The following is a 26,238-nucleotide window of genomic DNA, read 5'->3' as shown; positions in this document are numbered from 1 at the left end:
AAGTCAGTCTACATATTTATATCTATAGCCTCAGAGAAAGTGTATTTTCTAAAAAGTGTATTTTTCAGAAGAATCTTCTATTTTCTCCATGCATAATCTTATTGTGTATTATTATCATCTCTATAGCTGGAAAGATTTAGTTGAGCCAGTTTGTATGCAGATTTTCTTCAGATTTTCATTCAGATTTCTCTCAAGGTTTCCTTCAGAGTTATGTGAGCCAGTTCTCCTCAGGACCTCGCAGCATTTGTTGTCTTTTGTATTTCCCTTCCTTTTGTTTCCAGTATTTGTTCACCTCTGTCTTGTCCCAAGACAGTAGTTATCACACATAGTCATACCTAACATTCACACTGGTCCATACATATTGCACCTTGGATACCCTTTCGTGTGTTTGGCCTATTGAGTAATTGTGTTGTATGATTGACCCGTATGCATGGGCGCCCAGATGTATGCTTGCTTTTATTATTTTGTTCTATTCTCTTCCAGGTATCCAAGACATTTCACAAACACGCCAAGGGAATACACAGGTCTTCACAGTTCTCCTCCAGTAGGGTAACACTTTATACAGGAAACCTACTGTCAAACTGACTGGAATATGGAGGGTCGCCCGCCAGCAGTTAAGTTGTCCTGGCTTCCATGTCAGATGGTCCACGCACTAACTACCTGTAACCAGAGTACGTTAGGCACCCCTAGGTGAAGTCCTGCCACTAGGGTTTTCTTTCTCTTTATATGTCTTGTCACCTGTGCCTTGAGCGTGGGAAACACACATCTACAGATTCACTCACACTAACATTCCTTCCTCTTGTCTTGTTGTCCTGGTCCTCTATGTTCTTTCGGCCACATCTACCTCAGCTTGTGGTTCGCCGAGGTCGGCTCATTTCTAGTAGGGAGGTATGCAGTATCCCAGAACAGCCCTTCTTATGCTCACACTTTCATTATAAACAGTTCTGTTCTGGAAAGCTATGGTCCACTGCAAACTGCGTGTATTGTGTCCCCCTTCTCAGTATTTAAGTCTGCCATTTCAGTCATTTATTGCATGTGAATTCAGGTATCAGTGTCAAAAGGTATTATGTCGCCTCCTAGTGTTCAAGGATGGTACTCCTCATGTATATTCCTCTGTATATGCCTAATGGTGTGATGATGCAATGGCTGGATGTTACGTGACTGTGCCCTGCTTCCATGGTAACACCAATGGTCATCGAGCTTTTGGCTGGGGTTACCATGTGACTTCCTGTGCTACCTCAGTCTATTCCCTACCATCAAGGGGATAGGTTGTGTTAGCCCTCTCTCCCTGCTAAGAGAGAGGCCTGCGTTGTGCTCTGCTGCTCCAGTCCACTGGCTGTGTTCCTGTCTCAAGTCTCAAGATTCTCATCTGGGTGTCGATTCTTCAGTCATTCTTCAGTTCCTATCATCATCATCTTCTCAAGTCATCAACAGCAAGTATTCAATTCAAGTCTCATTCCACCCAGCATCTCTGCTTCAGTATCACTACTACTCCCATTATTCAGCACGCTAATCTCACAGCCTATTGCAGCATCACCCATTATTCTGCTTTATTCAAGATTGCCTTATTCCCGGTTGCATCCGGAGAGACTGTTACTACTAGTTACCACCGTTACAATAAATACACAACTACCGTTGTTTCTGAACCTTGGCATTGGTGTGATCATTGGTGCCCTGACTAAGGACAACGAAGAATCGCATGCCCAGTATTCCCGCATGGTCAGGAGCCCGGCTTCCAGCTGTAGCACCCTCGTGCCTAAACCGTGACCACTACTTCCTACAGCTGCCCCGATTCCTGCACCCATCCAACATCTGTATAGCGGAGTGGCCCCTAGGGGCCAGGGCATCGCACTAGGACAGTGTCAAAAAATAAAATTTCGCTTTTAATCCCATGTGGGTAAAATCCATAAAGGCGTGTGAGACCAGTGCTGGGATCTAAGGGATTAGAATCATATTCCTTAAATGCACCTGGCACTTGCTTTTTAGATTTAGGGGGAGATTTATCAAACATGGTGTAAAGTGAAACTGGCTCAGTTGCCCCTAGCAACCAATCAGATTTCACCTTTCATTCCTCACAGACTCTTTGGAAAATGAAAGGTGGAATCTGATTGGTTGCTAGGGGCAACTGAGCCAGTTTCACTTTACACCATGTTTGATAAATTTCCCCCTTATTGAATCCCTGCCCAGTGGAGTACACACTATGTACCAAAGAGTGATGTGCTGATAAAAGTTTTTATGTTTTTTGTGCTGTCTATCTAATAAACTTTGTATTTGTCTCAGTGTGGTGTGCACATTCTCTCATACATGCCCCCTTATTTTCTTTCTTTTTCTGTATGGAGTTTGCTTTGGCATGTTTGGAACACCCAGTGTTGAATTCAGTTACATACAGTAGTGCCCACCTTTTCTAGTATCTAATCTCTGCACACATATGAAATGTTCAAACTACGTTGTTGGCGCCATGTCCATTTGTTTAACCCCTTAGCGACCCATTACGTATCTGATACGTCATGGTGCCGCGGGGGGTGTTCAGAGCGGGGTCCCGCCGCTCACATGTGCAGCCGGGCAGTGCCTCTATTAGCCGGCAAACCTGACAGCTGCACTTAAAGGCTTTGTACTGCACATCCCTGGTGTCTAGTGGGACGGATCTCCCCCCGCGATTCAATCGCGGGAGGGAGATCCGTTCTTCTCCCCATGCCGGGCCTCAGCGTCGGAATGACGCTGATCCCAGGTCGGCAATAGATTGCTATGGCCTGCAGCGGGGAAGGGGGGGGGTGAGATGGGGGATGGGGGGGAGGGGGGGGAGTTGGATGCCCTCTTAGGGGCACAGTTGTTGTTTTGTTAGCTTTCCAGAGGTATGGCAGCAAGAGTCCTGAGAGAGGGTGCTTGTCTCTAGCTTAGGGATTGGTGCTCTACAACTGCGCCTACTACATACACTGGTAGTCTGACCCAGGCACTATGTCTATTGAGTATACATGGAAAATTTTGTGGTTACACTTGTTTTGTTTTTCTTCACTGTTACGATATGATTTACGGGACCAGACCCGCCAAGAACTTCTGATGTTTATTGGTACCTTTAGCCATGTTTATGTTTATTGCATTGGACATCTGTGTAGTTTCCCCCCCTTGGGGGCTCAAAGTATACTGTACATTTGTCTCTACCTTTGTGAAACCAATAAAATATGTTTAAAAAAAAGAAAAAAAGAGTGATTTTGGTGCCAGCCTATTTAAGAGCAAATTCTGTACCGGCCCATTAAAAACAAATTCAGCCATAATGCTTTTCTTTTTAAACCTACAGGGCTGTTTGGGATCTTATTTATTGCACTGTGATCTCTAGTTATTATTGGTACCATATGTGTATAGATCAGACGCTTTGATCGCTCTTTATTAATGAATTTTTCTGCTATATAATGTAATGTTCATTTGGTAAGACAGAGCGTTCCCATCCCCTGCCCAGCAGCCGCCATCACATGAGGTGTATGAGGACAATACTGACAGAACTATCACATTGTGTAATATAATAACTGGTGTCATCTGCACATAGCAGCCAATCACAGCTCAGCACTGATCTCTGGGAATATGCAGCCTGGGCTGTGATTGGCTGCTGGGGGAAAGTTACACCATTCTCTATCTTATACAGAGGGATACATCTGCTCCAGGTGCTTTCTACTTTAGGAGAGAGATTTTCCATCAGTGAAACGTCCTTCCCATATGGCTGATAAACAGCTGATGCCGCTGATCTGATGCTGTATCTGCTCATATACATAGGGGCTTTGTCATAGAAATCCAGCATAACCTTATGGTGATTGTTCTGTAAGACAACAGGCTGGTGATGTCATAGGTGATGACATAGTAGGTGTGTAGGTGATGTCACAGACAGCAGTAGGTATAGTAAGGAGACACTGGAATCTCTTCAGTTGTTCGCTGCTTCTTCGGGAGAATACAGTGTCCAGCTTCCACTTGCGAGTATCTTGGATTTTATCCATTTTCCGGTATGGTATACATATATTATACCTTACTACTCTACCTGCTACTGAGCGGTGCTGCGGAGGGGAGGCCGATATGCACCAAGCATCATAGGGAGAAGACCATTCATCTGGAGACCACCGCACCTGTCCTGCAGAGCTCCTCTAATGGAGAAAGGAAGGAACAAGACGCAGCTGATCCCAGCGAGGATGGGACTCACCTCAGCACAGCCCATAGGTGGATGCTGCTCTCTGCCATTTCCATCACAATATCCCTGATCTTCTTTGGACTCCTAGGGTGGATGACGCATCTGTGTTACAGAGTGAGAGAGATGATGGTGGAAAAGATGCTGAAAGCTCTCGGGTACTAGCGCAGACAGATACCATCTCAGCCTGTAGGACCCGGCTTCTTATTACCCTTTATATCCCTAATAAAATGTCATGTCCAGAACTGCAGCCTATGTGATTTATTAGCACTTTATAGTTATTGATGGGTTATTTGTAGTCATGTGACATGTATGTAATAAGGCCCAGCAGCTCCTACCTGCCAATAACTGCAAGGATGGGAGGCCTCAGAGGCAGGCTGGACAGGGGGGTAATGCCTTGTGAGCCGCTCTTCCCCCTGACAACTTCTTGGAGTCCTCAGTGCTGTGCCTCCCCTACTTACAGCCCTGGCCCTCTTCAGTTTTATACACCTGTGGCTGTGGCTGTGGAGCCAGTCTGTGCTGCAGGAGGCCGCTGAAGGCCCGACCCATGATGCTAAGCCCCGCCCCCTGTACGGCCACTATGCTTTTAACTATAAGCCTATGAGGCTTATGGTAAAAAGCAAACTGCTGTTTTAGCTGTAGGCAGTATCCTTCTCCGACCACTAGAGGCCGCCCTCTCCTCCCAGCTGTCCCTCTGGGCTCTGGGCTAGAAGAGCCTGAAGACAGAGAAGATGATGTCTGCAGGAAGCAAGGTACCTATACAGCATCTACACAGCATCTATACAGATCTACACAGCAGGACATAGAGCAGGGGTAGGGAATCTTGGCTCTACAGCTGATGCAAAACTACAACTCCCATTATACCTGGCAGCTATAGGCTTTCCATGCATGATGGGAGTTGTAGTTTTGCAACAGCTGAAGAGCCAAGGTTCCCTATCCCTAACATAGAGGATACATATATACAAGAGGAGACCCACACAGTAGGATACATATATACAGGAGGAGACATACAGAGGAGTATATAGAGGATACATATATACAGGAGGAGACATATATTCAGGAGTACATAGAGGATACATATACATACCTCCCAACTGCCCTGGATCTGGTGGGACAGTCTGGATTTGGGGGTGATGTCCCGTGGTCCTGGGATGGCCCCCATGTGTCCCGCTATCTCCCCCACCCTCTTGCGTATCACGGGAATGCCCCTGCCTGCATGTGTCCCTGCTAAATACCTCCCCATCCCCCGCCCGCACCCCTGCGATTCCCGAGAGTGCCACTGACTGCCCCCCTGATCCAGTGCTGACAGTGATGCTGTGACTGTGAGTGCTCATCAGTTGTTCTCACAGATAAAGCATCACTGTCAGCACCTGGCGGCTCACAGTGTCCACTGCAGAGCAGGAGCCGTTTGCTCCCCGCTCCGCATTGGCACTTCACTTTCCCTTGTGGCCGCAGGTATCATTCTGCCCGGGCCACAAGAAGCCACTTCCTCTCCCAGCTCCGGACGCGTGAGTTACTTCACTCGTGCACTGAGAGCTGGAAGAGAAGACGCCCGGAGGAGTCAGTTGAGTATATCCATTAATTTATTTATTTATTACACGTGAACAATACGTACATGGGTGGGGAGGAGAGCTTACTACCTGAGGGATGGGGCTTACATGGGGGGGGGGGCTTATTACCAGAATGACGGGACTTACATGGGGGGGCTTTTTACCAGAGGGACGGGACTTACATGGGGGGGGCTTATTACCAGAGGGACAGGGCTTACATGGGGGGGGGCTTATTACCAGAGGGACGGGGCTTACTTGGGGGGGGGGGGGGCGGCTTATCACCAAAGGGAAGGGGCTTACAAAGATGGGGACTTTGTATAGATGGTGAGGATGATATTTGTCTGGCTAAATATTTGTCTGGCAGATTGACACGGCATTGCCAGGAGAAGTCTTTATAATGGTTGGACCAGATGGAGAAGGGAAAAAAATGGAAAGTGAGCTACTCCGATCAGAGAAGACTACACCTGTGAGTTACGCAATTTAACTGCACTTTAATCACTTATATGGAGTGCAGCACCTGTGTACCACTTGTATGTGCCTCCATATGGGGGATATTAGTATTTTTATAGTGGATAATGTTTAGCAGTGGTATGGTGATATAAGTAACTATGTGGTTAAGGTGTGGCGATAATATTTGTTACTTATATAATGGTAATAGATGATGTGGCTATGGGGTCATAGAGCGCAGTTATGAGCGTGGCTATGGGCAGGGGCGGATTAACTTTACCATAGGCCCCGGGCTGTTCACCAAGCCTGGGCCCCCCGTTCACCAAGCCTGGCATTCATAGCACAGGATAGATAATGTCATGATGTCCTGATTTGTGCAAAATTGCCATAAAAAAACAGTGATTTTTTGCAAATCATGGCAGAAGTGTAGCCAGGAGACAGTACACCACTGAAAGTATAAGTCTTTTTGGGTGGTCATGGGCCCCCCAGGAGCTCAGGGCCCCGGGCTGCCGCCCAAAACGCCCCTATTGTAATCCACTACCGGCTATGGGGCATGGCTATGTCCCTCTTTCCTCCCAGCAAAATTTCTGAGGTATACATATATACAGCAGTACACAGAGGATACATATATATATATATACAGGAGTACATAGAGACGACATATATACAGGAGTCTATAGATGATACATATATACAGGAGGAGACCTACACAGGAGTACATAGGGGATACATATATACAGGAGTACATAAAAATAATAATAATAATAATAATAAATAAATATATATATATATATGTATATATATATATATATATATATATATAATAATCCAGAGTTATTTATATATATATATATATATATATATATACACACACACAAACAGAAGGAGACATGCACATAGAGGATATATATATATATATATATATATATATATATATATATATATATACACATATACAGGAGTACATAGGGGATACATATCAGTATGTGTGTATGTTGTTTTGTTTATTATTATTTTTACTAATGGGGGGTGCACACATGAGGGGGGCATTCTAAAAAGAGGAATGCCTATACCTACAGAACCACAGCAGTGGTATAAACTATTGTGAAAATACAAAAACCCCAGCTTTCCCATCATCTTGTATTTGAAGTCAGTATGATGTGGTCACCCAGCTTTCCCACCATCTTATTCTCAGTATAATGGAGGTCACCCAGCTTCCCTAGCATCTTGTATTTGTTGTCAGTATGATGTAGTCACCCAGTTTTCCCACCATCTTATACTCAGTAACATGGAGGTCACCCAGCTTTCCTAGCATCTTGTATAGTAGTCAGTATATGGAGGTCAGAGGTCACCCAGCTTCCCTAGCATCTTATACTCAGTGATGGAGGTCACCCAGATTTCCCAGCATCTTATACTTAGTATGATGAAGGTCACCCAGCTTTACCAGCATCTTATACTCATTATGATGGAAGTCACCCAGCTTTCCCACCATCTTATACTCAGTATGATGTGTTCACCCAGCTTTCCAGCATCTTGTAGTCAGTATGATAGAGGTCATCAAGCTTTCCAGCATCTGTCTATAGGACAGTTGTGTCATCGCTGAGCCGCCCCATAGACTTATACGGGAAAGTGACTTCTGATTCCTTCACAGGGCACAGTAGGATATTTGGCCACAAATGACTGGAAGGGCCGAAGATGTTATAGATAGGGGCCTTAAATAATGGGCCGCCAGCCTGCTACTCATGGGCCAGTGCTGTGTGCTTCAAACGACGAGCGAGAAATCGTTCATTTTGATCTTTCAACATGTTCTCATATTATCGTTGGTCATTTGCAAAAAATTCGCAGATTGTTCAGTGTAAACAGCCTTTCAACAATTTCACCTATGTGTGAGATAGGCTTAAACAATCGCAAAACGATCGCATAACAAATTTTCCGTACGGTTTATCGTTTTGTCTAAACGCTGATCGTTATAAAAAAACATTGTTCATTCAAAATCGTTAATCGTGCGATCGGGCGAATTATCGCTCCGTGTAAAAGTACCATTACTCACTAGAGTAGCCTTGGCCTAGTCCTCGCCAGGGGGCAGGGTATCATACATTGTACTCACCTCAAAGGGGTTATTCAGCGCTACAAACACATGGCCACTTATGCATCACTCTTGTCTCCAGTTCAGGTGTGATTTGCAATTAAGCTCCATTTACTTCAATGGAACTGAGTTTCAAAACCTGCACTCAAACTGGAGACAAGAGTGGTGCAAAAGTGGCCATGTTTTCGTAGCACAGGATAACCCCTTTAACCACTGCAGCTCTCAGGGTATGCTGAGGGTTGTAGTTGTGTAATATATCACCTATCAGGGAATGCTGGGGGTTGTAGTTGTGTAATATTTCGGCTATCAGGCTATGCTGGAGGTTGTAGTTGTGTAATATTTCAGCTATCAGTCTATGCTGGGGGTTGTAGTTGTGTAATATTTCAGCTATGAGGCTATGCTGGGGGATATAGTCGTGTAATATTTCAGCTATCAGGCTATGCTGGGGGTTGTAGTCTTGTAATATTTCAGGTATCAGGCTATGCTGGGGGTAGTAACTATATTCAGTTGGTTTTTCACACGTATACATGTTTGTTTGACTTGGACTCAAAAGTGTACATGGGAAATGAGCCAATCCTTAGCTGACCACGTTCGGCCCCTTGAAGCATCTTTCTATGCACCTGAATTGCATCTGATAGATTCACAGCCAGGATGTGTGCGCATGTTTAGGCTATGGCACATACATGTGAACTCCATGGGGATTACTGTGAGTGATAATCAATCCCTGTACAGCTCTATAGTAGGGATGGTCCGAACCTGCCGAGGTTCGGGTTCGTATGAACGCCTGGAAAACTGGGATACAGCCTATGGCTGTGGCTGTATCCCAGTTTTCCAGGCGGTCCTCCCGCTGGATCCGCCCGCTCCACGGAGCGGGCAGACAGCGGGAATCATTACTGAGGGTTCGGGTTCGTACGAACCCGAACCGAACTCGGTTCGGACCATCCCTACTCTATAGAATTTCAGCATATTCTATAGTGCTGTACAGCGATTGATCATCACTATATAAAGGACATAGGGGGAGATTTATGAAAGGGTGTACATATACACCTGGTGTATACTGCCCACAGCAACCAATCACAGCTCAGCTTTTATTCTACCAGAGCTGAAAGCTGAGCTGTGATTGCTTGCTTTGGGCAGTGTACACATACCTCCCAACTTTTGCAAAGAGCAAAGAGGGACATGTGTGCCGCGGTCCCCATAGCCACGCCCCCATAGCGACCCTCCATAGCCAGGCCCCCATAGCAACCCTCCATAGCCACTCCCCTACAGTCACCACATGCTGCTGACTGAATAGTGCCCTTTACAGTATCCAATCCCCCCCAAAATGCCCTATATAGTATCCAATCCCCCATATAGCGCCCTATATAGTATCCAATCCCCCATATAGCGCCCCACATAGTATCCAATCCCCCATTATAGTGCCCCACATAGTATCCAATCCCACATATAGTGCCCCACATAGTATCCAATCCCCATATAGTACCCCACATAGTATCCAATCCCCCATTATAGTGCCCCACATAGTATCCAATCCCCCATATAGTGCCCCACATAGTATCCAATCCCCCACATAGTGCCCCACATAGTATCCAATGCCCCCATATAGTGCCCCACATAGTATCCAATCCCCCACATAGTGCCCCACATAGTATCCAATGCCCCCATATAGTGCCCCACATTGTATCCAATGCCCCATATAGTGCCCCACATAGTAGCCAATGCCCCCATATAGTGCCCCACATAGTAGCCAATGCCCCCATATAGTGTCCCACATAGTAGCCAATCCCCCCATATAGTGCCCCACATAGTAGCCAATCCCCCATATAGTGCCCCACATAATAGCCAATCCCCATATAGTGCCCCAAATAGTAGCCAATCCCCCCATAGAGTTCCCCACATAGTAGCCAATGCCCCATATAGTGCCCACTTAGTAGCCAATGCCCCCATATATGCCCCACATAGTAGCCAGTCCCCCATATAGTGCCCCACATAGTAGCCAATCCCCCCATATAGTGCCCCACATAGTAGCCAATGCCCCCATATAGTGCCCCACATAGTAGCCAATTCCATATAGTGCCCCACATAGTACCCAATCCCCATATAGTGCCCCACATAGTAGCCAATCCCCTCATATAGTGCCCCACATAGTATCCAATGCCCCCATATAGTGCCCCACATAGTAGCCAATGCCCCCATATAGTGCCTCACATAGTAGCCAATCCCCCATATAATGCCAACATAGTAGCCAATGCCCCCATATATGCCCCACATAGTAGCCAATGCCCCCATATAGTGCCCCACATAGTAGCCAATCCCCCATATAGTGCCCTACATAGTAGCCAATCCCCATATAGTGCCCCACATAGTAGCCAATGCCCCCATATAGTGCCCCACATAGTAGCCAATTCCCCATTAAGTGCCCACATAGTAGCCAATGCCCCCATATAGTGCCCCACATAGTAGCCAATCCCCATATAGCGGGAGAGGAGCTGCTGGGGCCGGCGGACAGGTGAGTTACTGCTTTATTGTTTTTTTTCGGTGGGGCCACATATAATGCGGGACACTGGGTGCCGTTCCGGGACCGCGGGACAGCACCCCAAAAACGGGACTGTCCCGAGGAATCCGGGACAATTGGGAGGTATGAGTTTACACTAGGTGTATATTTACTCCCTTTCACAAATCTCCCCCATAGTGTTCTGCCACAGTCATATGGCATCACTATGGACAATTGGGTACAGACTACAACTCCCACACTGCAGGGAGCTGATGAAGGCTGCCAGGTCTGGACCTACAGGAAAGGGTTAATCTGCCAGGCAGGTCAGTTCCCCTAGACGCAGCTTCTCACACCAGCTGCATTCCAGGAAGGACAAGAGGCTGAGGTGTGGCGGCCGCAATCATTAGCAGCGGGTGTCTGTTACACATAGTTGCCGACCCCCACTGCCTCTGGAACGGCTCAGGAGGGGGGCAATGCCGCTACACGGTTAAAAAGTCGGCAGAAGCAATCGCTATGTGCCAGCTATTGGATCTTAACGCTGCAGTGAGGGAGGGGGACGGGTCAAGGAGGTGACGCTAGGGGGCAGCACACAGAGAACATGGCCGGCGCTCAGCTAGCCGCCCGCCTTGTTCTCTGCTCTATACTTTATGTTAAGCTGTGTTATTAGGCAGCCTAACATAAAGTATTGATATCCTGTATTGAAATCCTGGTATCGATATTTCGGTGCACGTGCATCCCTAGCACTTGACCAACGGTAGTCACAAGTCAGGCCTGACATGGCACGCGCCTCTTAGTGAATCTGGCAGGTAATTAGGGGCATTTCATAAATGTTCCCCTATCTGCCTATGGAAGTATCTATCTGTATTTCTCTTGTTTGTGTGCATCTATGGCATAACTACCTATCTGAAACTCACAGAGTGAATTCCGCAGCAAACTTGCTAGGTGTGAAGGCACCCTAAACAATAAGGGCTCTGCAACATCCAATCTAATCTAGAGCTAATTTACCCTAACTAGAGATGAGCAGATCACTCAGAAATACGTTTCGCGAAGCACACGAATATTCACTCGAATTTGCGAACTACAAATGAACTTTTATTGAAACAGGCAAACACTATAGCTAGAATTGTGGGACTATCGCTGTGTTAGTGTCAAAATTGGAAAATGTCAATCAGCCTGTAAATCAATTTTCTCCCAGGAGTGCAGTGGACATTGGTAAATGAGCACCCAGTGAGTTATTAAGATGGACAGTGTGTTCGCAGTGACTTCCTATAATGCACACCCAGCACCCAGTGACTTGGTATAATGCACACCCAGCACCCAGTGACTTGGTATAATGCACACCCAGCACCCAGTGACTTCCTATAATGAACAACAGTCACCCAGTTACTCGGTATACTGGACAATGGCTTCACTGCTCCCACAGAAAACCACCCACAATCCACCCTCCTCTCCTCTGTCCTTATCTCTATGTATTTCTCTCCCTTCTCTAACTGCCTGCTGCTACCTGCTCTCCACTATACACAGCCGACTGGCCGCCTCTAGGAGGCCAATCACCTTATATAGAGGGTGAAGAGTGGGCGTGCTGACATCACAATGGGGTTTGCAGCTGATTGGATGGGCGCAAGGGAAATCCCTTGCTCCAGCCAAAAGACAGTTCTGTAAGCTACCATGCAGCTGCCATTCTGGCCGTCATGTTTAGCGAATTTGCAAAGCGAATTCGGCATATTCACAAATTGCTACGAAACTAATTTGATGCCTGATTCGCTGCGAATCGGGATTCATCAGATTCGCTTCACCCATCTCTAACACTAATGATTGGTCACTGCTCACGGAGCGGTCCTGTGTGCTTGCCCCCCCCCCCCCCCCCCCCCGGCTAAAAATTGCCAGCCAGCCCATACATCCACAGATGTTACTGAATGCATACAATAAATGCAGTTCTATTAACTGTATACATTACTCATCTCTTTTTTGATACATGATGCAATAATAGGACCTTGAAATATTTAGAGCTGCATTTCTTGCTATAGGCACAAGATGGTGCTATGCAACTTATTTTTTTCATTTTGGAAACAAAAGAAAAAAAATCTGTGAGAAAACTTTGAGTTTATGAATAAGACGACCAATGAATTCTATAAAAAATGAATACGCTATATTTCCAAACAACACATAGGAGATTGAGCTCATTTGTACACACCAGCGAGGGACATTATGTAGAGGGATATTATGAGATGGAGATGCCTTGCATAATGTCTGTATACCTTAATAGCACATAGGGGAGAGAGGTTGCTCAGATAGGTGCACCACTTTAAGGGTATAATCACATGCTAGAAGACAAACAGCTAAGATACTTCTGTAATACAAAAGAAAACATTGTTCAGACCGGGTTTGTAGCTGACTGCTAAATTGCCAATGATTTTGCTAGTTAATTCTGCTCAGCCTTATTTCAGAGGTACTTGTTTATTAGAGATAAGCGAGTACTAAATTGCTTGTTACTCAAAGTCAAGTGACCTCCTGGCATTACCTTTACAACACCTCCTGGTATTAATCTTGCAACACTCCCTGGCATTATCCTTACAACACCTCCTGGCATTACTCCTGCAACACCTCCTGGCATTATGCTTACAATACCTCCTCGCATTACTGCTGCAACACCTCCTGGCATTATGCTTACAATACCTCCTGGCATTACTCCTGCAATACCTCCTGAACACCTCCTGGCATTATGCTTACAATACCTCCTCGCATTACTCCTGCAATACCTCCTGAACACCTCCTGGCGTTATGCTTACAATACCTCCTTGCATTACTCCTGCAATACCTCCTGGTTATACTTCTGAACACCTCCTGGTATTACTCTTACAACACCTCCTGGCATTACTCCTACAACACCTCCTGGCATTATGCTTACAACACTTTATGGCATTATTCCTGCAACACCTCCTGGTTATACTTCTGAGCACCTCTTGAAATTACTCTTACAATACCTCCTGGTATTACTCTTACAATACCTCCTGGCATTACTTCTGCAACACCTCCTGGCATTATGCTTACAACACTTTCTGGAATTATTCCTGCAACACCTCCTGGTTATACTCCTGAACACCTGGCATAGTTCCGACAACACCTCCTGGGTATACTTCTGAGCACCTCCTGGAATTACTCTTATAATACCTCCTGGAATTACTCTTACAATACCTCCTGAAATTACTCTTACAATACCTCCTGGAATTACTCTTACAATACCTCCTGGAATTACTCTTACAATACCTCCTGGAATTACTCTTACAATACCTCCTGGTTATACTCCTAAACACCTCTTGCCATCATTCCTACAAGACGTCTTAGCATGGCTTCTGCTATACACAAAAGACATGGCACATACTATATGTTGGAATACCCTTTTATACTGACCTATTTCAGTGGGTGAGCCACTGTTTTCTAATAAAACAGGAGGGGGTGATCTAGACCCTTGTCTGTTAGCCCAAAGTCTTTACTTGTGGAATAATTTAAAGTGCAGAAGTGTAAGATATTTGGTTAATTTCATGATTGCATTTGGACAACTGTGATGTCACCTTATTGGCTATCACCAGGGGCGGGCTGAGCCAGGGGGCAGGGGGGCATTTGCTCTGCAAGTCAGTGTTTTGGCTGCAGGCAGTGCTCTTCTTCCGGCCACTAGAGGTCGCTCTCCTCCCCAGCTGTCACTCCTGCCTCTTAGCTAGAGAGCCTGAATACAGAAAAGATGGTGTTCTGCAGGAAGCAAGGTACCTACACAAGAGCAGGCCTACACAGCAGGACATAAAGCAGGGGTAGGGATCCTTGGCTCTCCAGCTCTTGCAAAACTACAACTCCCATCATGTCTGGACAGCCATTAGCTGTTCATACATGATGGGAGTTGTAGTTTTGCATCAGCTTAAGAGCCAAGGTTCCCTACCACTGACATAGTGGATACATATATACAGGAGGAGACCCACACAGGAGACATATATACAGCAGTACATACCCCCCCCCCCCCCCGGCCATACAATTAAAATAACCCTGGCCTGGAGTACCCCTTTAAGGAGGGATAAACCATGGGGGGGATTGCCGGGGGGGGGGGGATTTTGAGAGCAAGAATGGTAAAAGCTATGGTAAAAAAAGAGAAACCCCAGTTTCCCAGCATCTTGTAGTCAGTGTGATGGAGGTCATCCATCTTTCTCTCCATCTGATACTCAGTATAATGTGGTCACCAAGCTTTCCCAGCATATTGTAGTCAGTATAATGAAAATCACCCAACTTTCCCAGCATCTTATACTCAGTTTGATGGAGGTCACCCAGCTTTTCCAGCATCCTGTACTCAGTATGATGGAGGTCACCAAGTTTTCACCCAGCTTTTCCAGCATCTTGTAGTGAGTATGATGGAGGTCACCCAGCTTTTCCAGCATCTTGTAGGGAGTATGATGGAGGTCACCCAGCTTTTTCAGCATCTTGTAGTGAGTATGATGGAGGTCACCCAGCTTTTTCAGCATCTTGTAGTGAGTATGATGGAGGTCACCCATTTTCTCGAGGATCCTGTAATCTGTATGCTAGAGGTCACCCAGCTTTCCCAGCATCTTGTAGTCAGTATGATAGAGGTCACCCAGCTTTTCCAGCATCCTATACTCAGTATGATGGAGGTCACCCAGCTTTTCCAGCATCTTGTAGTCAGTATGATTTAGGTCACCCAGCTTTCCAGCATCTTTTAGTCAGTATGATTGGGGTCACCCAGCTTTCCCAGCATCTTGTACACAGTATGATGGAGGTCACCCAGCTTTTCCAGCATCCTATACTCAGTATGATGGAGGTAACCAAGCTTTTCCAGCATCTTGTAGTCAGTATGATGGAGGTAACCAAGCTTTTCCAGCATCTTGTAGTCAGTATGATGGAGGTCACCCAGCTTTCCAGCATCTTGTAGTCAGTATGATTGGGGTCACCCAGCTTTCCCAGCATCTTATACTCAGTATGATGGAGGTCACCCAGTTTTCCCAGCATCGTATACTCAGTATGATGGAGGTCACTCAGCTTTCCCACCATCTTATACTTAGTATGATGGAGGTCACCCAGTTTTCCCACCATCATATACTCAGTATGATGGGGGTCACCCAGCTTTCCCAGCATCTTGTACTCAGTATGATGTAGGTCACCCAGCTTTCCCAGCATCTTGTAGTCAGTATGGTGGAGGTCACCCAGTTTTCCCACCATCTTATACTCAGTATGATGGGGGTCACCCAGCTTTCACTCTATCGTTTATTTAGTATGATGCGGTCACCCAGCTTTCACTCTATCGTTTATTTAGTATGATGCGGTCACCCAGCTTTCCCACCATCTTATACTAAGTATGATGGAGGTCACCCAGCGTTCTCAGCATCTTGTACTCAGTGTGATGTGGTCTGCTAGCTTTCCCTTCATCTTATACTCAGTATGATATAGTCACCCAGCTTTGCCAGCTAACTTATACTCAGTGGCCGGTAGTCTCTGGGAGCTGGACAGTAAATCTATACTGTGCAGCTAAAAACCATAACAGCACAATCTTGCTAATTGGGACCACTCTAGCCCTTACCTATCATTACCCTCCCCACATCAGTGCAGGGTCAGTAGATGGCACCCCGGACCTGTACTTCTGCTGGCGGTGATGTTCTGACAGTTTGGATAATGTCTCCAGCCCTTCCTGTCATTTGTGACCAGAGAATTCCTACTGCTCTGTGTGAAGGGGACAGAAGTCACTTTGTCAATGTAAGTATATGGGACGGTTCCGTGTCATTGATGAGCTGTCTGATATATGTATACAGGAAAGTGAGAATTCACTATTCACAAATGACTGGAAGGGCTGAAGATGTTACTGTTGGAACATCGCCGCTGAAAGAAGTATGGGAGTGGGTGGCCATCTACCTTCCCCGCACTGATGCAGGGAAGAGTGGTCCTTGAAGGATGGGCCGCTAGCCGGCTACTCATGGGCCAGTGCTGTGTGCTTGCCCCCCAGGCTAAAATTTGCCAGCCATCACCTTATGTGTAATATCACTTATAAATAAGGGAAGGCAAGAACCCTATAATTAAGGGCTGCCAGGGGGAGATTGCGGAATGTACAATACTAAAGTGACTTTTATTACAAGAAAGCCTAGAAATCCCCTGGAAGTAATGCAGCATTGCAACATTTTTATCCATTTTGTGCAACCAAATCTTTTCTCTTTTCCTTGGGTAGTCAGTGTACCTTATAAGATACTGTTTACCTCAGCCATTAAGGTGGCCATAGCCCTGAACATTATATACAGTTTGTGTTGAAGGAACCAATGTCAGCAGATCCCCCACAACTGCCCTGTTATTCCAACACTCTACACTCTGTTTTTTCCTTTAAAATGGGCATAAACGTGAGATGAAAGCATGCTATCAGATGCGTAACTAGCTGTACAATAGGCCGTTCCACTAATAGTATTAAAAACATAGATGATTTAAAGTGTCACTGTCGTGAAATTTTTTTTGCAGAAATCAATAGTCCAGGCGATTTTAAGAAACTTTGTAATTGGGTTTATTATCCGAAAAATGCATTTTTATCATGAAAAAGCAGTCTGAAGCTCTCCCTCCTGTCTTCATTGTTCTCCTATGGAGAGAGCTAAAGAAAAGACCAAAACAGGACAACAAAGAGTTAATCTACAAATCCCTCACGGGATATCTCTACTGACCATCACCAGTGACCTGTCTGAGCTCGGATTACAGCTGTCACCCAGCTCTGTGCCTGTAATCCTCTGTTATCTGCTTTCTGCTGCCGGCTAACTCCCTCCTTCCTCCTCCCCCCTCCCCTCTCCCTAGAACAGACAGGGGATGTCTCCTGCAACAAGTCACAATTTTCAGATTTTTCAGAGTGGATGAAAAAGAGGAAGGAGGGGGGGACCTGGGAAAAGGCTTTTTACATGCAGATAATGGCATATTTGGCTAATAAACCCAATTACAAAGTTTCTTAAAATCGCCTGGACTATTGATTTCTGCAAAAAAAAAAAATACGACAGTGACTCTTTAACCTCTTAAGGACCCATGACGTACCGGCACGTCATGGATCACTGTCACTTAAGGACCCATGACGTACCGGTACGTCAGCCCTTTAAACGGGCGCCGCGGCCGACCGGGTCCCGATCGGGGGAGATAGCCTGCTATAATACATAGCAGGCCATCTCTCCCTGTCGGCATGGAGGGTTGTTAACCCCCCCCATGCCGACGATCGCCGCTATTGGCTGATAAGCCCATAGCGGCGATCGGAACCTTTCCGGGCCATCGGTGGCCCGATGACCCGGAAAAAAATGGCGGTCGGTGCTGTCCGAGGACGGCACCGACCGCCATTACTGTAAAAAGTAATGGTGGTCACGGTACCACCGTCCCGATCGCCGTGAACGGCCGGCCAGCCGGCCGGCCGTTCACGGCGATCAAAGTCCCCACAAGTAATAAATACCTGCTCCGGACCCCTCAGCTAGGTAGCTGAGGGGTCCGGAGCAGGTATTTGTACATTACTCACCTGTCCCGGGGTCCTGATCGGCGTCTTCCGGGTTCCCGGCGTCCTCTTCATCTTGTCGGGACTTCGGCTTCTTCCGTGAGTCCCGATCGTCTGTTTCCGGCTCCAGCGTCGTCTTTTTTCGTATTTTTCCGGCTCCAGCGTCGTCTATTTTCGGATCTTGCTCTCTGCTGCCCCCTAGCGGCTGATAAGTGTAATACACGTATCAGCCACTACAGGGATGTTCAGAATGTAGTAAAAAAAAAATTTTTTTTCCCAATTTTTTTTTTTTCTATTTTCCGCACCCTATCGCCGCTGAGTGTTGATCAGCATCGCACGAAAGTGCGCTGCTAATCAGCAACTCCTCCTTTTTGGCGTAGGGTGTTTTTTTTATATCCTACTGCCACGGTCTGCTGATAAGTGCCGAACATAAGTGCGGCATTCATCAGCAACACCATTTTTGGCGTAGGTTTTTTTTGTATACTTACTGTAAAAAACACGTAAAAAAACACTACATTACACCACACTACATTGAATAAAGTTTTACACTACACCACTACATACCCCATATACCAATCCCCATATAAAGATGGCCCCCAGGGTGTTTTCGGTATTGGACGCATACATTATTATTGCCTCCGACACCGAAACAGCCAGTAAGGATGAATGGGGGGATCCTTCGTTCCTCCATTCATCCTCATCCTCCTCATCATCCAGTGACGTGTCTGGGAGTAGCGTAGCGTACGCTGCCCCCCAGACACGTCTTTTCCGCCAGTACCGTCCCAATAAGAGATGACGGTATGGCGTGAAATTCTACAAACTCTGTGAGAGTACCTCAGGGTACACTTACAGACTTAGGGTACGTGCACACTGCGGAATGGCGAAGGATAACCCTTCGTGCATTCCGCAGCTGGCACCCGCCGGCGGACTGATGCAGGGGCGCGTCTCCGCCCGTGTCATAGACTCTATCCTATGCATGGGCGGATTCCATCATCCGTCATTCCATCAACACGTTGGACGCAGAGCGGAATCCGCCCCTGCATAGAATGGAGTCTACGACACGGACGGAGACGTGCGCCTGCATCAGTCCGCCGGCGGGTGCCAACTGCAGAATGCACAAAGGGTTATCCTTCGCGATTCCGCAGTGTGCACGTACCCTTAGAGTGTATGAAGGAAGGGACACTCGAATCCAGCCCCCAGATGCCCCCTCCCCCCCCATCCTCGGAGTTAGTGGGGAGATCGTCCGGGAACTGATCTTCCCACTGCTGGATAAAGGTCACCACCTGTACGGGGATAACTTTTATACCAGCACCCCCTCTTCCGGTCCCTCGCTGCCCGAGCTACTGTAGCTTGCGGCACGATCCGAAAATATCAGAAGCAGTAATAGCGCCCTAATATTTAGCAGCCACGGAGCGGACCCAGCGCTTCTGGATATGAAGGACCCCGTATCGCACCAGGACAACATTTTCCAGGTGACGTCCCCCACACTGGAGAAAGGGAGACCCCAGAAGAAGTGCAGAGTGTGGGGTAACAGGGGGATCAGGAAGGACGCCATTTACCAGTGTGACACCTGTCCTGATCCCCCGGCCTCTGCATACTGGATCGCTCCAAGGCGCACCACACGTCACTGGGGTTCTACATTATCTAAATTCCGTCCCTTATTCCTATTTCAGGGGTCACGTTGATCCAGGGATTATTCTGATCGCCATTATGGAGTCGGGAAGGAATTTTTCCCCTGTGATGAGGCTACTGTCGTCTGCCTCACGAGGGGTTTTTGCCTTCCTCTGGATCAACACAGGTTGAATTTGATGGACACCTGTCATTTTCAACCTTATAAACTAATAATTGGCCTAATACCCCCAAATAAATTAGAATTGTCCCTTTTCCCCAGCTAAATAGGTATGGCCGCCATTCCCATTAGAAAATGCAATGATGCAATTACAAAGCCTCTGTGCGGCCAGGACAGTAGAAACCCCCCACAAGTGACCCCATTCTGGAAACTACACCCCATAAGGAATCTAACAAGTGGGGCAGCGGGTATATGGCCCCCTGGTGACGGCCACATTTGGGACGTGAAAATGAAAAAAATGGTATTTTTTATTTTCACGGCACATGTTCTACACATGTGCCCATCACTAGTGGGGTCCATATGCTCACTGCACCCCTTGTTAGATTCCTTATGGGGTGTAGTTTCCAGAATTGGGTCACTTGTCGGGGGTTTCTACTGTTCTGGCAGCCCAGGAGCTTTGTAATTGCGACATGGCCTCCATCCCCCATTCCAGCCTCTAAATGGCGCTCTGTCCTTTTGGTGACTTGCCCTGTGCCCATATGGCAAATTATGTCCACATGTGGGGTATTTTCGTACTCAGGGGAAACTACCCTACACGTTTTGTGTTCATTTTCTTTTTTAACCCCTTGTGGAAATGGAAAAAAATCAAGGCTAGACCAACATTTAGTGTAATTTTTTTTTAATTTTTACTCTAAATCATTGATCATGTCTTGATTTTTTCATTTTCACAAGGGGTTAAAAGATAAAAAAAAACACAATGTGTAGAGCAATTTCCCCTGAGTACGGAAATACCCCACATGTGGACATAAAGCGCCATGCGGGTGCAGGGTAAGCCTCCAAAGGGAAGGTGCGCCATTTGAAGGCTGGATTTGGATGGAATGGATTTCGAGGGGCCATGTTGCATTCAAAAGGCCCCTGTGTTGCAAAGACAGTTAAACCCCCCACAAGTGACCCTATTATGGAAACTACACCCCTCAAGGAATGTAACAAGGGGTGTAGTCAGCATATGGACCCCACTGGTGACGGGCACAAATGTGGAACAATGTGGCGTGAAAATGAAATATTAAATTTTTTACACTATAATGTTGGTCTAGCCTTGAATTTATCATTTTCACAAGGGGTTAAAAGAGAAAAAAAAACACAAAATGTGTAGAGCAATTTCCCCCGAGTCCGTAAATACCCCACAACTGGACATAAAGCGCCATGTGGGCGCAGGGCAAGCCTCCGAAGGGAAGGAGCGCCATTTGGATTTTAGAGGTTGGATTTGGCTAGAATGGATGATGAACGCCATGTCGCATTTACAGAGCCCTTGTGCTGCCAAAACACTGGAAACCCCCCACAAGTGACCCCATTCTGGAAACTACACCCCTCAAGGAATCTAACAAGGGGTGCAGTGAGGATATGGACCCCTGGATGACGGGCACATTTGTGCCATGAAAGTGAAAAAATGAAAATTTTCACTTTCACGTCACATTTTTCCACATTTGTGCCCGTCACCAGTGGGGTCCATATGCTCACTGCACCCCTTGTTAGATTCCTTGAGGGGTGTAGTTTCCAGAATGGGGTCACTTGTGGGGGGTTTCCAGTGTCTTGGCAGCACGAGGGCTCTGTAAATGCGACATGGCCCTTGAAATCCATTCCAGTGAAATCCAGCTTCCAAAAGCCAATTGGCGCTCCTTCCCTTTGGAGGCTCGTGCTGCACCCGCTTGGCACTTTATGTCCACATGTGGGGTATTTCCGTACTCGGGAGAAACTGTGCTACATGTTTTGTGTTTTTTTTTTTCCTTTTATCCCTTTGTGAAAATGAAAAATTGAAGGCTAGAACAACATTTTAGTGTAAAAAATACTTTAGTCTTTTTTCAAGTCATATTGTTTGGAAAATCTGTGAAGCACCTGTGGGGTCCAGATGCTCACCGCACCCCTTGTTACATTCCTTGAGGGGTCTAGTTTTCTAAATGGTGTCCCTTTAGGGGTGTTTTTTAGGTTTTGGCACCCCAGAGCCTCTGCCAACCTGAAGTGGTACAGTCAAAAATGACCAAAAATAACGGAGCCATTGAAATTCACTAGGCGCTCCCTTATATCTGAGGCTTGTGGTTGCGTCAAATAGCGCAATAGGGCCACATCTGGGGTATTTCTATAAACTGCAGAAACGGGGCAATCAATATTGGGGTGCATTTCTCTGGTAATAGGTTTATAATTATGAAAAATATTGGATTACAATAAAATCTCTGCACAGAAAATTAAAATTTTCAAATTTCTTACACACTTAGCTTTTATTTCTGTGACTCCCCTAAAGGGTTAAAAAACTTTCTGGATGTGCTTTTGCAGAGTTTAGGGGGTGCAGTTTCTGAAATGGGGTGCTTCGTGAGGCTTTCTAACACACAGTCCCCTCAAATACACTTTAAACCTGAACAGTTCCCTAAAAATATCTGATTTTGAAATTTTACTGAAAATTTGGAAATTTGCTGCTAATGTTTTAAGCTTCCTATTGTCTAAAAATAATGAAATATAGTTTAATAAATGCCGCCAACATAAAGTAGACATGTTGCTAATGCTATTTAATATATAATTTATGTGGTATAACCATTTTCTGTATAAGCAGAAAAGTTTTAAAGTTGGAAAAATGCATTTTTTCACAATTTTTCACGCTATTTTGGGTTTTTTCATAAAGATTCGTTATAAGTATCGACTCCAATTTACAAGAAATGTGAAGTACAATATGTCACGAGAAAACAATCTCAGAATCAGCCGGATAGGTAAAAGCATCCCGAAGTAATTAATGAATAAAGTGACACTGGTCAAATTCATAAAATTTGCTCCGGTCCTTAAGGCCATTTCAGGCCCGGTCCTTAAGGGGTTAATTGAAGTTGGGAAATATGTTGTCACTATAATAATTTGTTTATTTTAAATATTTATATATACCAAGTGTAGAGAAGGTTGTCACAACAGTCATGCACTAGTATCCCTGCTGTGCCAGCTTCATCATTTCATTGTAACTGTAACTGAACAGGGTTAGTCAATAGGATTTATTGACCTATATAAAGAGACATGTGCAGTGGAATTGGCAGATGTGCTATTTTTATCTAACAAACATTCACATTAAAGCAAATGTACCAATTTGTTTACTGAATTTTTTCTTTTACAATACCTGGTCGGCGCCGTTGCGGAGATCCGGGTAGCACAGTCCTTTTTTTTTTTAAACGGTGGCCGGTTTCCATGATTGGTGCCATTTTCTTCATGTGCACTTTGGCCTTCTCTATGTAGTGGAGGCAGGCCCAGCATCCCGCAGTGTAACAATATATCCCCCCACTACATAGCGCAGGATGGAAGGGGGGGGGGGGCACAGAACTGGGTATTGTTAGGTTCTGTGGTATGTGTTTAGTGTCCGCGCTTCTGATTGGCCGGCGTTATACAGCATGAAGATTAGTTCCATATTTATAAAGGTGCTGGCGCAGCTCTGGTCTCCTTCTGCTGGAGCTCTGAAGAAGAAAAGAAGCCCCCCCCCTCCTTATGTATTGACTCTTTCCTCTGTCGTGACACTTCGGTAGTGGGGTATTCTTGCCCTGCTTTGCGAGGCGGACATGGTCCTGAACTGTTTAGTTGGTATTTGTGTTATTTATGTATTTATCGAAGTAATTATTTACAGTTGGTGCTTAAAGGGGTTGGCCACTTTATAGTAAAACAGTGTACAGTATAAGTAGGAGTACTCACCACATTTACTGACAGCAGCTCCCTGTGTACTTCATACAGCTAAAATCAGACTCCCCTCTTCCAGACTGTACTGGACTACTCTGTGGTGTTCCTGTCCATAAAATGGCTGACATAGAGGAGCATGTGACCATGACCCACCCCCCAGTGTCCACCACTGAGCCTGTATGTGTCTATAGAGGACACAGTGGACAGGGCATGGTCACATGCTCCTCCATGTCAGCCATTTTATGGACAGGAACAAAACAGAGCAGGGCAGCCCAGCCTGGAGGAGGGGGGGGGGGTCTGATTTTACCTGTATGAGGTACCCAGGGAGCTGCTGTCAGTATATATATTAGTACATTTACAATACGGTACACTGACCTATTTTACTATAAAGGGGCCAACCCCTTTAACAGTGTATTCATGTTTTCTCATATTAAAGTGCCACGGCCTAATAAACACTTTTCAGTCATTATTATGGGGGATTGGGCCTTCATTTCTGTGAAGTGCATATGAAGAAACCAACGCTAATCGTAGAAACCATTCAGTGTTTTGAAAAATGGACTGTGCCAATGGGATCTCAGCTCTAACGCTGATCGCGTAGTGTTAAAAAAAAAAAAATCAATTGGTACATTAACTTTAATAGCTTGCAACTATCATACATCCACATTACCTTAGATGGGGGCTGACTCATAGATTGAAAGCTTTTCTTCAATCAGGGCAAAGATTCAATCCTGTATCTAAATCATTTTACATGATTTCATCCTTCTTACACTCAGCACCCGTATGACGACCCAGAGGGACTGCAGACTCTCTAAGCATCAGCAATATACCTTTAGTATATAGGGAATCTGCGGTTCCATAGCTGGTTATGCCCCCTTCTCTACACTAAACTTGTTTCCTTTCTCTGGGTCTGTGTCGGTGCAAAATGAATGGGGCTTCTCTCACTAACAGACGGTGACAGGGTAAAGCAATATAACAGTGGCATACAACACCATAAAAATATAAAAATATCATTCATGACCAACCCCAACCAACACTTCCTAAAGTCTCGCAGTGGGGCACTGCACATGGGACACCTGTCCATCCGTTAACATAGCCATCATGTAAAAAACACTTTACTTGCAGCCTGGAACAGCAACAGTGCAGCAACACAAATGAACGTGACACAGGACAATATGTCTCTCACGGGTATATTTGTTTAGGTAATGTACTATATATAATGTAATATACCTACTCTGTATACATAAGAGAAGCACACTTTTTCATATTCAGTATAGGGTACAAAGTTGTACCATACAAATATGGCCTACCTCTACAACAATAATAAGCACCTAAAAGCAGCTACAATGTTATATAAGGAAGGGTATGGTAAGTGAGGTTTAACCTCCTTATAAGCAGTCACTGTTTATGAGAGGGACGACAGCAGACACTGCTTATAATGGGGTAGCATGGCGGCCAACACTGTTAATCACACAAAGATGTCCATATAACAAACTCCAGGCAAGTTGTATTATAACAAAGCTGATGTTCTGGGCCAGATGATGAACAAAGGGAGAGTGCAATGTACAGAACATTACGATTTATTAGATGCAATTGGGTCTCATTAGTCTGATATATTAGTGTTATCTTGCTTTGTCCAGTCATATAAACCACATCCTTGTTATTTTGCCCTTGTATGGTATTATTATTATGGTTTCCATGGAATTCTCTAAAAAAAAAAAAAGAGTTTCACTCTTTAGTTAAAAGTTTCACTCTTTAGTTAAATCAAATTTGATCCCGGTCTGAATTTTATTAAATTAACTTAACATTTTATACATGTGACTATGCAGAGGATCAATATTAGCCATTGATTATTTAATGCCAGGTGCATTTCTTAAAGGGAACCTGTCACCCCCCGTGCCGGGGTGACAGGCTCCCGACCCCCCGTTAGAGCCCCATATACTCACCTAATCCCGCCGGGTCCCGCTTCTGGAGGTGGTCGGGTGACGGAGATCTCAGCCGCTGCAGCCCGGCGCGCGCGCTGAGAGATGAGTCCAACACCCATAGAGAATGACAGGAGAGTCCAGCGCTCCGTCATTCTCTATGGGTGTTGGACTCATCTCTCAGCGCGCGCGCCGGGCTGCAGCGGCTGAGATCTCCGTCACCCGACCACCTCCAGAAGCGGGACCCGGCGGGATTAGGTGAGTATATGGAGCTCTAACGGGGGGTCGGGAGCCTGTCACCCCGGCACGGGGGGTGACAGGTTCCCTTTAAAGAGTTATGACTTTAGTAATGTCTAGTAATATCTGGGGTTATTAAAGAGTTAAATTCTTTTGTCCAAACAAACCTTAAAATGGTGAAGAAAAGCCCTCCTGTTTATAATAAAAGGAACACACAGTGCAAATTTGAGGAACATCACAAATACCATAACACATCACAACTTTCATACACTGTCATTTTCATATAAATGGGAGATTTAGCAGCCATCTTAAATAAATATTCCCATTCCTCATAGAATCATTTCTTTTCTGCAGGATAGG

General features: G+C 45.7%; 1 protein-coding gene across 1 annotated transcript in view; it reads right to left on the bottom strand.

Annotated features, from left to right (window-relative positions):
- Window positions 1–23,747, bottom strand: part of FAM13C (family with sequence similarity 13 member C) — a 304,323-nt gene extending 280,576 nt beyond the window's left edge. The window contains exon 1 of the mRNA XM_069980308.1: window positions 23,738–23,747. The gene's annotated coding sequence lies outside the window, so the exon portion shown is untranslated. The remainder of the gene's footprint in view (window positions 1–23,737) is intronic.
- Window positions 23,748–26,238: the final 2,491 nt, after the last annotated feature.

Source organism: Dendropsophus ebraccatus, chromosome 8 (genome assembly GCF_027789765.1).
Source record: "Dendropsophus ebraccatus isolate aDenEbr1 chromosome 8, aDenEbr1.pat, whole genome shotgun sequence".
NCBI classification, from domain to species: domain Eukaryota; kingdom Metazoa; phylum Chordata; class Amphibia; order Anura; family Hylidae; genus Dendropsophus; species Dendropsophus ebraccatus.
The sequence above is the reverse complement of the archived record's forward strand: the minus strand, read 5'-3'. Positions and strand labels throughout refer to the sequence as shown.